This window comes from Saccopteryx leptura, chromosome 3 (genome assembly GCF_036850995.1).
Source record: "Saccopteryx leptura isolate mSacLep1 chromosome 3, mSacLep1_pri_phased_curated, whole genome shotgun sequence".
Lineage (NCBI taxonomy): Eukaryota > Metazoa > Chordata > Mammalia > Chiroptera > Emballonuridae > Saccopteryx > Saccopteryx leptura.
Genome location: NC_089505.1, coordinates 233,537,366 through 233,551,656, shown reverse-complemented (window position 1 = coordinate 233,551,656; position 14,291 = coordinate 233,537,366). Strand labels below are relative to the sequence as shown.

Sequence of the window (14,291 nt, the reverse complement as noted above, 5' to 3'; positions counted from 1 at the left end):
GATTATACTGAAAGCTAAATTTATTAAGAAAATAACATATTTTTCTTTTTTTTGTGACAGAGACAGAGAGAGGGACAGATAGGGACAGACAGACAGGAAGGGAGAGAGATGAGAAACATCAATTCTTCATTGCGGCTCCTTAGTTGTTCATTGACTGCTTTCTCATATGTGCCTTGACCGGGGGCCACAGCAGATCAAACAATCTCTTGCTCAAGCCAGGGGCCTTGGGCTCAAGCTGGTGAGCCTTGCTCAAACCAGATGAGCCCGTGCTCAAGCTGGCGACCTTGGGGTTTCAAACCTGGATCCTCAACGTCCTAGTCTGATGCTCTATGTACTAAGCTACCGCCTGGCCAGGCAAAAAAATATTTTTCAAATAAACATAATTAATAGGCATTTTTATTATTTAATAATCCAATTAAAAAGAGGCTTGAATTATATAGATATTCTGGAAAACATTAAATTTCTTGATTATTTTACATAAATTATTGACATCAACAAAGATTACAAAAAACCCCTAAAATATGCTTTGTCTTTAACTGTAAACTGACTAATGAGTGTCATGAAATCAGAATTTAGGATTAGTCATTGCTCAAGAAACCTTGAAATTCCCTGAAACCTAATAGCTCATACATGAAAGGAAATCTATAGAGGTGTGTCCAAATTTGAAAATAATCTCATAAATTTACATAACATTATCAATAATTACTTGTAAAGCTAAAAAATATTTATTTAAACAGGAAATAAACATACATTTCAATCAACCATGAAAGAGAAAAAACTGAATTATCAATATATTTTAATAAAAAATATTATACAAAATATTTTACAATTTTGCATATGAAGACATGATCAAAGGGTATGCAGCCAAAATGTGAAAAAGAAGTATAATTGTGATAAATTAGGTAGTTAATAAGAATATAATTTAGTTTCTGAAACTATCATTTAGTTTATAGTACTTATCAGATTTTTTCATTTGTATTTGGTTGTGACTGTTTCTCATTCTTAAAAAAAGTCCACATTTCGGGCCCTAGCCGGTTGGCTCAGTGGTAGAGCATCGGCCTAGCGTGCAGGAGTCCCGGGTTCGATTCCCGGCCAGGGCACACAGGAGAAGCGCCCATCTGCTTCTCCACCCGTCCCCATCTCCTTCCTCTCTATCTCTCTCTTCTTCTCTCGCAGCCAAGGCTCCATTGGAGCAAAGTTTGGCCAGGCGCTGAGGATGGCTCTGTGGCCTCTGCCTCAGGCGCTAGAATGGCTATGGTTGCAACAGAGCAATGCCCCAGATGGGCAGAGCATCGCCCCCGGGTGGGCATGCCGGGTGGATCTCAGTCAGGTGCATGCGAGAGTCTGTCTGACTGCCTCCACATTTCCAACTTAAGAAAAATACAAAAAAAAAAAAAGTCCACATTTCTATTTTCATATTCCACATTCTTATTCATTTTCCTGATGAGGGCCCCAAATAATTTTTTCCAATCCCCACAGGGATCTTAACTTGGCTATAAACATTTACCACTTAAGAAAATTGCTTGCAAGCATTAAAATGAGGTTTTTTATATCTTTAAATCAATGACTTTTGACAACATTTAAAAACAAAAAATATTTGTAACATAATCCAAAGTGCTTTCTAGTCTGGGCAATTTAATAAACATACAAAAAATACCTCAAATTTATAGTGATTTTCTTGTTTTCCCAAACCAAGTTATCTTTATATTGTTACTAAGCAAAAATAAATAATCTATACATAAACAAAAAGTTGAGAAGACACTGCTTTTACTATTCAACTTACTTTTCAAACCTATACGTCCACTATGACCATTACAATTATATATTTCATTTCCAGCTCTGTGCACTATCTCTTTTACCAGACCATCTGGAGGAATCCCTAGGACTTCTGATACAATATTGTCAAGAGCAGATTGCTTGCTAAATTGAATTTAGTATCTCTCTATTTGTTCATTCTAGTTTCATAAAGTTTTGGTAAATTGGATTCCCTAATCTGTATTTCCTACGAAAAATGAAAAAATATGAATAGGCAAAAAGTGAAATTTAGCATACATGTATCTGCCAATTCATCTCTTTTATAAAAACATACCTTTGACAAAGCTCAGTGTATTTTAAAAAGAACATCTCAATGTGCTGAATACTAGAGCTATATAAAACCAAGGTACTGATTAACAGCAGTAAGTCTAGTGTGAAAAAGGTAGGTTTTGGAATCAGACTGCTTGTTCTTGTTTGAATTCAGATCCTGCACCTGCTAGCTTGCTGACCTAGACAAAATTATTTAACCTAACTATATTTTATTTCCCAAGGATTAATGATGATGGCAGGAACAGTGCCAACATCGTGACATTGCTATGAAGATCAAATTAGATAATCATGCATATTGCTTAGATGAAAGAAGGTGAAGGGATTAGCAAATATATATATATATATAAAACACAAAGACACAGACAACAGTTTGGTAATTACCAGAGGGACAGAGGGGTGGGGGCTAGCTAGAGGTTGGCAAAAGGGGAGGGAATGGGAACAGAAAGAGACTTTGCTTGGGGTGATAGCCCAATGATGCAGGGTGTAGATGATGTTTATGATGTTTTGTTGAGCTGTATATTTCAAAGCTGTATGGTTTTGTGAATCAAAACCACCCCAATAAAGTAAGTTAATAAATAAATAGGATATGGTACATAGTAAACCCTCAATAAATGTTAGTTTTTCCTATTATTGATCATAATCCTTCTCTATCATTTGGTCTTTAACTGTTGCCTAAATTATTTCAAGAAAAAGTCAAACAGGGATCTGTTAACTGAAATACAGAAATTCAAGCACAGTAAATTTGTCTTGAATACAGTAGATCTGGTTCAACCATTGCTATATTATTATTATCATTATTATTTTACATCAAGAATTACAGGATCTTGACTAAGAGTATTAGAACTCTCTCCCCTGTCCTTACAAGTAAAACATGTAGCTGTCTCTTCTTATTTAAACAAAACAAAAAGCATAAAAGGACTGTGACACACTAAATAATATGTAATGTTCACATTAGAAACCCTTGGAGTCTCGCTGAAGATAGCATGGTGATAACTAAGCCCAGAAAAGTTTGTGAGGTTGATATGCCTTCCTTCGGTTGCAGCTTGACTACACATCTTAATTTTTACAAAGTGAGATGATTCAGTATGTGTGTAAACAAGCATTTACTACTCTGAACATTAGATAACGTTAACATAATGGTGGGGTCTTTTTCTTAATTAATTGAATTCATTGAGATAACACTGGTTCACAAAAACATATTTAGCAAAATTGAATGGCCAACAGAGCATTAGCAAAATTGCTTTCAGAAATTATTTGTGAAAAAATCTCTTGAAGTCAACACCCAAGCAAAAAGAAAATTACCAGAATGGCTTAATGATATTACATTAAACAAAATTATTTTGAATTACTAAAAAATGTCATTGTAGGCCCCAGCTGGTTGGATCAGTGGTAGAGCGTTGGCCCGGTAAGTGGAAGTCCTAGGTTCAATTCCCAGCCATGGTACAGAGGAAAAGCACCTATCTGCTTCTTCACCCTTCCTCCCCTCCTTTCTCTCTATTTCTCTCTTCCCCTCCTGCAGCCAGGAGTCCACTGGAACAAAGTTGGCCCGGGCACTGAGGATGGCTCCATGGCCTCCAGCTCAGGTGCTAGAATGGCTCCAATTGCAACGGAGTAACACCCCAGATGGGCAGAGCATTGCCCCTGGAGGGCATGCTTGGTGGATCCCAGTCAGGCGTATGTGGGAGTCTGTCTCTCTGCCTCCCTGCTTCTCACTTCAGAAAAATACCAAAAAAAATGCTATTGTAGTCCAATAAATTTTTAATTTGTACGCAAGAATGTTTCTTAAATGTGAATATTTTAAATTTTTTTGCCATGCTTACAAATTTATTAACACAATGCTGAAAAAATCATGGACATAGAAGTCTGCCATTTTCACAAATATTAAACAAGAATATAAAGATTAACTTCTTTGAACAGAGAGAAAGATTTTAATTTGTACAATTCCTGGATCCATGATTCTTCAATTTAAATGTTTCATAGTAAAAGTAACAGAGTAGAAGCCAAATCACAATTTTATATGGCTAAAAGTTCAAATGGGTAATCTATATCAGGTTTTCTTAACATTTTCCAACTTTGATTTATTCTTTAAATTACTAGGTTATTTTGCTGTTAATATTACAGATATTATAGTCCTAAATTATTTTAAATTGTCATGCAAATGTTTTCTTTCTTTTATGCTCTAATCCCCCCTAACTTGTAAAGCAACAGAATTTGTTCAAGAGTAATTGAAGGCCCTGGTTGGTTGGTTCAGTGGTAGAGTATCTGCCTAGTGTGTGGATGCCCTGGGTTCAATTCCCCGGTCAGGGCACACAGGAGAAGCGATCATTGGCTTCTCCACCCCTCCCCTCCCTCTTTTTTTCTCTCTCTCTCACTCTGTCCCCCTCCCACAGCTACAGTTTAAATGATTCCAGTGAGTGGGCCCAGCGCTGGGGATGTCTTAGCTCCCTGACCTCCACCTCAGGCACTAAAATTAGCCTAGCTGCCAGGCAACAGATCAACACACCAGATGGGCAAAGTGTGCCCTGGTGGATCCTGGTAGGGGTGCATGTGGGAGTCTGTCTCTCTGCCTCCCCTGCTCTCACTTAATTTTTAAAAAAAAGTTTAATTGAGCTTTTTTTCACCAAAATAGCTGTAAATTAACATTCATTGTGCAATCTTTCTGCATGAAAAAAGTACTTTTTTAAAAAAGAGTGTATTGTATTGTATTGTAATATGTGACTCACTGGTACCACAAAATGTGGGCTGCCTCTATACAGTATTAAGAAGGTAAGGTTTATGAGGCAGGTGCTCAGAGTTGGTTTGTCTTTAAAATAGTCTACCTAACAATAAAAAATTCATACTCTCCAAAAAAACATGGCCAAAGATTCTAATTTAGAAACTCCTGTTCAAAACAGTACTTGAGTTTAGCATTTATTAAGATTCAACTTGCATTCACATAGGTACCAGCAAAGAAAACATGATTTGTGTGGTATGTTGTATATCTTAATCTGATTTGGGTTATTGAACAGGCATACAGAGGGGAGAACGACCATTTGGGCCAGTCTCTAACATACAGGATATATGCACTCGGGACTCACTTGTTCAACCAGTGCTATCTACTCACCCATAAACATGGTTTTTGAAATAATCAAGCAGTTGCTAAGATCCGACTATTTGTACGATGGAAATGTGCTGACTGGAAAGTGTTCTGGAATAATAATTAGTGCCCTGTAAGAGAAAGCTTTACAGTCTTCAGGATTCAAGCAACCTACATCAGTTTTGGTGACTACTAGATACTAGATAAAAGAAAGCCAACAAAGAAGTGACCCTTATAACAACAGTCTTGTTATGTTACTATACTGATTTTTCATCTACTTAACTTATAATGACAAAAATCTAAAGTAACTCAATTTAAAAGTAGAACTATTTATATCATTCACTTGTATAATTCAAGGCAAAAATAGAAAGTATGCTCTTAAAAATATTAAGGTTTATGCTTCTTCAACAGTAAATGATTTTTAAAAAGTAACTGCAGAAATGGTTACATAAATGAACACACACTGTGATCCCTCTTCAATCTCTCTTCAGAACTTCACCTGCCCATCTCATTATACCTCCACTTTCTAGACTCTTCCACTTCATCTCACTGTAGATAAGGCAATTTGTGATGTGATTTGAACTCTCTCATCACCTGCTTTTTGTTTTCTATTTGTCCCATCCATCCTTGTTCCTTTTTAAACTTTTCTACCTTTTTTTGAATTGATTAAAGACTTTTTATAACTTTATTTTATGTTCTTTCTTAAACTTGTTAGCACTGTTTGATTATTTCAATGGTTGCATTAGCATTTGTAGTATTTTTTTTAATTTATCATGGTCCACATTCAAGTGATACCATATAATTCTGCATATTGTATAAAATTTTTATATTTCTATTCTCATGGTTTTATTCTATTGGCAATACATTTTACTTTTACATATTTAATAATTATACATTTTTCTTATTTTTGTATAAACAATGATATTTTGAGGAGATCTAATTTTTTTAAAAAGACACATCTATCCTTATATATAGCTGGCACTTTTCCTTGCCTTTCATTGTGCTGGTGCACATTTTTTTCTGCTGTCATTTTTCTTCATCCTGAAGTACATATCTGACACCTTTTTTGGTATTTTTCTGAAGTTAGAAGCGGGAAGCAGTCAGACAGACCCCAGCACGTGCCCAACCAGGATCCGCCAGGCATGCCCACCATGCTCTGCCCATCTGGGGCATTGCTCCACTGCAACTGAAGCCATTTTAGTGCCTGAGGCGGAGGCCATGGAGCTGTCCTCAGCATCCAGGCTAACTGTGCTCTAGTGGAGCCTTGGGTGCAAGAAGGAAAGGTAGAGATAGAGAGGAAGGAGGGGAGGAAGGGTGGAGAAGCAGATGGGCACTTCTCCTGTGTGCCCTGACCAGGAATCAAACCCAGGACTTCCACATGCCGGGCTGACACTCTACTGAGTCAACCAGCCAGGGCCTATTTGACAAGTCTTTTAGTAACCATCCAACTGTTCTTGATTTCTTTCAGCTTTTGAATGTATAAAAATGGCTTTATTTTGCTTTCATTTAAAAATTTGAACTGGATATAAAAGTCTAGATTAAATTCTCTTATTTTTTTCAGGACTTCACAGATAGTATGCTACTCTCTTCTCCTGTATATAATCTTTTGTTTGCTTGTTTCTTTGTTTTTTTAAGCAAAGGGGATTTATCAGTTTATATCAGAGACTGTCTGACATCAGGGGAAGCTTGGTACAGGACTCAGTACAACTGGTATACAATTCCCTATTTTTTGGTTTTGTTTCTTTGGAAAGGGTTCTTTTAAAAAAATGTATTGGTATGGCACTGGTTAACATAATTATACAGGTTTCAGGTGCCCAATTCTACAGCACAGCTCTGTACACTGTTTATCCCCCACCCCAAGTCAAATCTGTCTCCTTCACCATATGTCTCCTCCACCTCCCTCCCTGTTTGTCCTGTTTTGCTCTATCCCTCCATCTCCCTCACCCTCCCACCCCAGCCTGACAGCGAGCAGCCTGCTCTGTCTGTACGGGAAGTACACTATCATTCTTACCTTTGTTACACTGAATAGAATGCATGTTTTTCCCTCTGGCTTTTCTTTCTGTTCCATTATGAAAAGATTTCTATTGCTATGTCTTGAAGTTCACTAATCTTTTTTTTCTTTTATCTGTCATGTCTAACTTAACAGAATCGTATCCAGTGTGTTTTTCATAAATTACAACTTTGAACCTCTAGAAATTTGTTTTGGTCTTTTAAAATATCTTCTACTTCTACTTCTCTATTCAAACATTTAAATACAGGTATGATGTTATAGTATCCTTTTCTACTAACATCTATGTCAGTTCTGAATCAGTTTTGATTAATTGATATTTGTCCTCATGATGGATCATAGTTCCCTGCTTCTTTGTTCACCTTTCAATTTGTGACTGGATGCCAGAAAATATGAGTTCTCCCTTGGTGAATGCTGGTTATTTTTTATTTCTATATACATTGCTGAACATTGTTCTGGGACACAGTTAAGTTGCTTGATAAAGTTTTTTTAGTGTTTTGGGGTCTTACTTTCAAGATATATTAGGCAGTTCTAAATTGCTGATCAATCTGGGTTCATTATTGCCCCATACTGAGGTAAGTCCATCTTGAGTCCTATGACTCATAATTAACGCAATTTTCCAGTTTACCTAGTGCAAACAGGTGCTATTTCTGAATGTGTATGAATACCAAATACATTTCCTCCTAATATTTTCATGGGTTCCTTCTCCAGCCTCAGGTCTTCTCCACACATATACACAGGGGTGAGCAAAAGTAGGCTTACAGTTGTTCATATGGAAAGTAATGCAAAAATTAATAAATAATGATACAAGAATAAACTCTGTTTTGCATACTCAAAACTGTAAACCTACTTTTGCCCACCCTTGTATGTCCATCAGCACTCAGCTGGTTACATAAGAAAACTGAATATCCCCAGAGTTCTCTCTCTGTGCAGCCCACTCCTTCCAGTATTATGTCCTGCAAACTGTAGGTACCTCAGTGTCCCCCCCCACCACCATAATTTTAGTCTGGTCTGCTCAGCACAGAAAATCCACCAAGGTCTAACTGCATTGCTCTTCCTCACTGGGTCCCAAAAACTGTCCACAGAGTAAGATGGGCAATATTATGGTTCATCTATTTTACTTTCCATACCTCAAGAACCAGTATGCATTGATGCCCAATGGTCACTGCCCTGAAAACTGTTTATTTTTCACATATTTTAAGGCCAAAGCTAAATCTGGTCTGTGTCCCTCCATTTTAACCATAAGAAGTAATTCCCTCCTGAATCAATCCCATCCCTCCAAATGAGAACAGGGTTGGTTTTCACTATGACAAACCTGCTGCAGTCAGCATGTCTACACGTGTGTCTCTGGCTGCTGTCTCAGGGTGTACGAGGAGAAACTGAATTTTAGTATCAGAAGGTTTATATTCCTTCAGTCCACCGAAAAGCTGTTCTCCAGCTGTAACAATCTATATTGCCACGAATAGTTCAATAAAATCAGGGCTTCCCCCATCTTTATCAATGCAGGTTTTTCTGTCTTATTAGTTTATCGTAACTTGCAATTTGCATTGTGCTGATTATCAGTTAGTTTAATAAATGCTTGAATTTTTTCTGAAAGCTTATACAAAAATTAGCCCATTTTAAAAATTATATTGCTTTCATGGTTACTTTGGAGTTCCTCACAGAAGATAAGTTCTAATCCATTGTAAATTATAAGTTATATTTTTATTTGTTTTTTTTTTTTTTTGTTTAGGTGACAGGAGGGAGATAGTGGGACAGACTCCTGCATATGCCCTGACTGGGATCAACCCTGTCTGGGGATGATGCTCGAATCAATTAAGCTATCCTTAGTGCCCAGGGCCAACGCTTAAACCAACAGAGCCACTGGCTGCAGTAGGGGAAGAGAAGCAGATGGTCACTTCTCCTGTGTGTCATCACGGGGGATCGAACCTGGGATGTCCATAAGCCACCCTGATGCTCTAACCACTACATCACCAGCCAGGCAATAAATTACGTTTTTCAAATATCATCTCTAGTACCTGAGGGCTTTCTTTCACTTTGATAATCGATTACAGTTTTGGTCATTCAGAAATTTTAAATTTTAAAGTATTTGAATATGTCATTTTTCCCTTTATATAAAGTCTGCATTTGTCTTGTGTAAGAAATCCTTAATTCAGGACCTGAAGTCTATCTTCTAAGTTTGTTCTAAAATATTTATTTTTAACAGTAGGTCTATAATCCATCTACAATTAATTTTTGATATGTGGTAGATTTAATTTTTTTTTTTTCATAAGAATAGTCAAAAGTCCCAGAATCATTTAATTAAGCGCTTTGCCATAATTTTTTCAATAGTGGTGTGGTGTCATTCATTTATATTTAGGTCCATTTCTTGACTATTTTGTTCAGTTGGTTTAACTATTCTTGCTTAAATATCCCACTGTCTTAACTACTAAAGCTTTAAAATTAAGTTCCATTACTGGAAAAGCAAATCTCAACTATTTTGGAAAATTTTTACTTTTATGTGAATTTCAAATTCATCTTACCATGTTCTATAAACAATTTGGATTTTTATTGAAATAACATATAATTTATGGATTAATTCTTAGAAAACCTATATATTTATATTTACTATATTGATTTCTCTCATTCACAACCTTGTAGTATATATTTAAACTTTGTATAAATTTTGTTTAACTCTTCACTCAATTGTTTCAATAAAGTTTTACAACTTTTTTATGTGTGTGTGTGTGTGTGTATGTGTGTGACATAGAGATGGACAGACAGGGACAGACAGGCAGGAGGGGAGAGACGAAAAGCATCAATTCTTCATTGCAGCTCCTTAGTCTCTTTAGTTGTTCATTGATTGCTTTCTCACATGTGCCTTGACAGGGGCTACAGCAGACAGGGTAACCCCTTGCTCAAGCCAGCGACCGCACACTCAAGCTGGTGGGCCGGCACTCAAGCTAGATGAGCCCATGTGCAAGCTGGCGACCTCGGGGCTTCAAACATGGGTCTCTCCCTATCCCAGTCGGATGCTCTATCCACTGCACCACTGCCTGGTCAGGCTACAACTGTTTTCTTGAAGTTCTTATAAACCTTTCTCTAGATTTATGTACAATTTTATATTCTTTCCTTCTTTGTTTCAAGTATATTAGCATTTTTTTTACATGTTGGTTTAATATATAGCCACCTTACCATTTTCTGTAATTAGTTTAAATAGCTTCACTGTGCTTTTTCATTTTAATTAAGAAACTGTTACCATTTAATAACAGAGAAGAAAACCTAAGTGACCTTGGGTACAGCAATGAATTTTTATATATAACACTGAAAGCATAATCCATGAAAAAAAGAACTGATAAGCTGGGTGTCATTAAAATTAACAATATGAAAAAGACAGCATCAAGAATGCAAACCGGCCCTGGCCGGTTGGCTCAGTGGTAGAGCATTGGCCTGGCGTGCGGGAGTCCCGGGTTCGATTCCTGGCCGGGGCACACAGGAGAAGCACCCATCTGCTCCTCCACCCCTCCCCCTCTCCTTCCTCTGTGTCTCTCTCTTCGCCTCCCGCAGCCAAGGCTCCATTGGAGCAAAGTTGGCCCAGGGCTGAGGATGGCTCTGTGGCCTCTGCCTCAGGCGCTAGAGTGGCTCTGGTCGCAACAGAGGGACGCCTCAGATGGGCAGAGCATCGCCCCCTGGTGGGCGTGCTGGGTGGATCCCGGTCGGGCGCATGCAGGAGTCTCTCTGACTGGCTCCCCGTTTCTGGCTTTGGAAAAATACCCCCCCCCCAAAAAAAATGAATGCAAACCACAATTGGGAAAAAGTATTTGCAAAACACATATCCAATAAAAGACTATTTTCCAAAACATAAAGAACTTAGAACTCGATAATAAGAAAACCAACAACTTGACTTAAAAATGTGTAGAAGACCTTAACAGGCACCACATCAATAAGATATACAGATGGTAAATAAGCATGTGAAAAGATGCTCCACATCATATGTCTTTAGGGAAGTGCAAATCAAAACGGCAATGAGAGATCAGTACAAACCTATTAGAATGGCCCAAATCTGGAAGATTCACAACACCAAATGCTGATGAGGATGTATAACAGCAGGAACATTGTTGGTGGGAATATAAAATGGTACAGCCACTTTGGAAGACAGGTTGGCAGTTTCTTACAAAACTAAACTTACTCTTACCATACAATCCAATAATTGGGCTCCTTGGTATTTACCCAAAGAGTTGAAAACTTTTATCTATTATGTTTGTTTCTTGTAAGAAAAAGCATGGAGAATAACAAAGAACTGGAACGTTTTTTCACAGTAGACTGGCTATATAGGTCAAGGATGTGTTCCATATAGCTAAGAGCAACTTACAGAGAATGCAGCTTGGGCTCAGGGCTCTTCGATCACACATATTAGAGAAACATAGGAAAGTTTATGGCTTTTTCATATCATTAGTTAGCAGAAAAATGCAAAACAGCTGCAAGAAAGGGTCCCTTCTCTGTCTTCCAGATATTCTCTGGCACTTCTACTACTCAGGGTTTTCTCACACAAAGTCATGCTTTCCCCTCTGTTGCCATCCCTTCCCCGTCATTCTTGGGTGCACTTGTGTCCAGAACTGCAATGATACCCATTTTATTCACTTTCTAGTGTTATTCCCCAATGTTTCCCTCTGCCTAATGATCTACTTCTTCATGTTTTCCTCATTTCTTTGTCATTAAAGTTTATTACTTGGTATATAGACAGTTTTCTTTCTTCCTTTGATATCCTTCTTATTCTACCTTTTTTTCTTTACTCTGATCTCCCCTGAGACAAACTATCGCCTTTACCTTTTTTAAATACTTATTTCTAAAACTCATTCAAATATTCACTAAGCACGTACTATGTTCCAGGTAGTGTATGGGATGTTAGGAATAACAGAAATGCACAGAGACCTTTGGAAATTCAAATAGTGCCAGGCTAGTGTGATAACTACTATCTACCAAATACTATAAAAAGTGAGAGAGTAAATGAATGTTTACAATTTATAAATGATTTGCAGTTGGCTTCCCCAAAGATAGCAATTGGATTAGTTCTGGAAGAATAAATAAAATTTTTCCAGAGAACGGAAATTGGTAAGATTAGCATATGCAAAGAGAAGGCATATAGACATTAAAGACAAGAACATCATATGTAGGCCTAGAACTGCGCCTTCTAGGAAGGGATTTCCACCAGAATTGAGGCTGGGGAAAAGGTTGAGGCTGGTTGGTGAAGAATAATGCATATCACAAAATTGAGATCATAAAATATAAGTTTGAGCAAAACAACCCTTGACCAGGTTCTGTTTTAAGAAGTCTATCATTTGTACATAAGATAAGTTGGATAGTAGGTAAGATCAGGGGAAGAAAGCCATTCAAAAATTCTTGTATAGCTCATCAAATAAAAATAAAGGCCTAAGGTAAGGCAGTAAGAGTTAAGATTGAGAAAAAGAGAGATGTGAGATGCAATTTTATGTATCATGATATAAATAGGGGTTTGTATTTTGAATATAAGAAAGAGGAAGAAACTCTAAAAGGAACACCTGGATTCTGGTCCGGGCTCTTTATGTTGATGAGAAAAACATCCACTAAGATAGAAGTGTTGGAGCAATGTGAAAATTGGGAATAGAATGAGTTTAATTTTATATGTACTTAGTTTGCGATGCCTATGTGGGTTTGCATCTAGAAAATAGTTGGAAAGATATCCGAAACCTCAGGAAAGAGTTTGAGGCTAGAAATAGAAAGTTGTGAGTCACTGGTACCTCTGGCAAAGAGTATATAAATCATGGGAATAGATTAAATTACCCAGAGTAAGGAGCAGAGTGAAAAATAGGATGTGGGTGAAAACATATATTTAGGAAATAGAAGACCTAGGAGGAGAGTCAGAGCCTGAAGCAGAATCAGGTGACAGTGAATGGTTGTGCCTGAGAATTATGTCATGTCAGAACTAGCTAACAGTGTGACATCTAGAGGAGGGCCATAGTGGATGAAGGCCTAATAGGAAGCAAATATCTGAATATGTCAAACAGATAATGGCTGGTTTCTTTGCTCAGTATCAGTACATTGCAGCTAGAGCCACAAGGGAGTGCATGGGGAAAGACTAATCTTATCAAAAAATCTATATGAGAGAAGATAAGAAGAAAGTACCTGGAAAAATATATGAAAAATTATCCCAGAGAGATTCCTTTATATTATTTTGTTGTTTGTGATGAAGACAGTGATGATGATAATGATGAGTTTTTATTGGTTTCAGAATGAGAGAAACATTAGTTTGCGTATAGGCTCAGGGTATAAATTTCATCTAAAGGAACAGATTAAAGAGGTGGATTAAGAAAGAGATAGACATAAAACTAGACCAGAGGCAGACAGAAAAAAACAAGAAGAAATACAATCTTTTAACATACCATTTCTGAGAAGGAAAAAGAAAATCAATAACAAAGGATGAGTTGTTGACAAAATCATAGGTATGGAAGATGAAAATAAAGATAAAAAGCCTAAAAGCCTCAATACTGTTCACTGATTTAAAAAAAAAAAAAAGCACTAATAACCAACGCATACACAGCTCCTGATATGAGTCAGGTGCTATTTTAAGTACTTTTTACCAATAATAACTCGTTTAATCCTTTCAATATCTCTATCAGATTGATGTCTTTCTTTCCCCCATTTTGCAGATGGAAAAACATAGGCAAAGAGCAGTTAAATCACTTGAAGAGCAAGGGCTTAAGCCCAATCTAGATAGTGAGTTCTCGCTCTTCTATGCGTTATACTGTATTGCTGTTCTAAACACAAAGGTCAAGGTGCAGATTAGCAGCAGGATTTGGGGGCAAATACCATGGGAAATGGTTTGGTACAGATCACTAAAGAAAAAATAAAAGAAATGAGAAAAAATAGATTAAAGATAGAAATATAACACTTAAAACTGTAAAATTCCTAGAAGAAAATATAGAGGAAAAGCTTCATAACACTGGTCTTGGCAACTATTTAATGACTGACACCAAAAATATGAGCATAAAAAAGAAAAATAAACAACTGAGACTACACCAGACTCATATGCTTCCCGATCTTTCCCACTTGAAGAACAAAACTATTATCAAGATGGTATATACTCAAAATGATTTTAAAAAAATA

General features: G+C 37.0%; 1 protein-coding gene across 4 annotated transcripts in view; it reads right to left on the bottom strand.

Moving 5' to 3' along the window:
- The window catches only part of CTNNA2 (catenin alpha 2), a 1,214,276-nt gene that overhangs the window by 1,104,082 nt on the left and 95,903 nt on the right, over window positions 1–14,291 (bottom strand). The window lies entirely within an intron of this gene.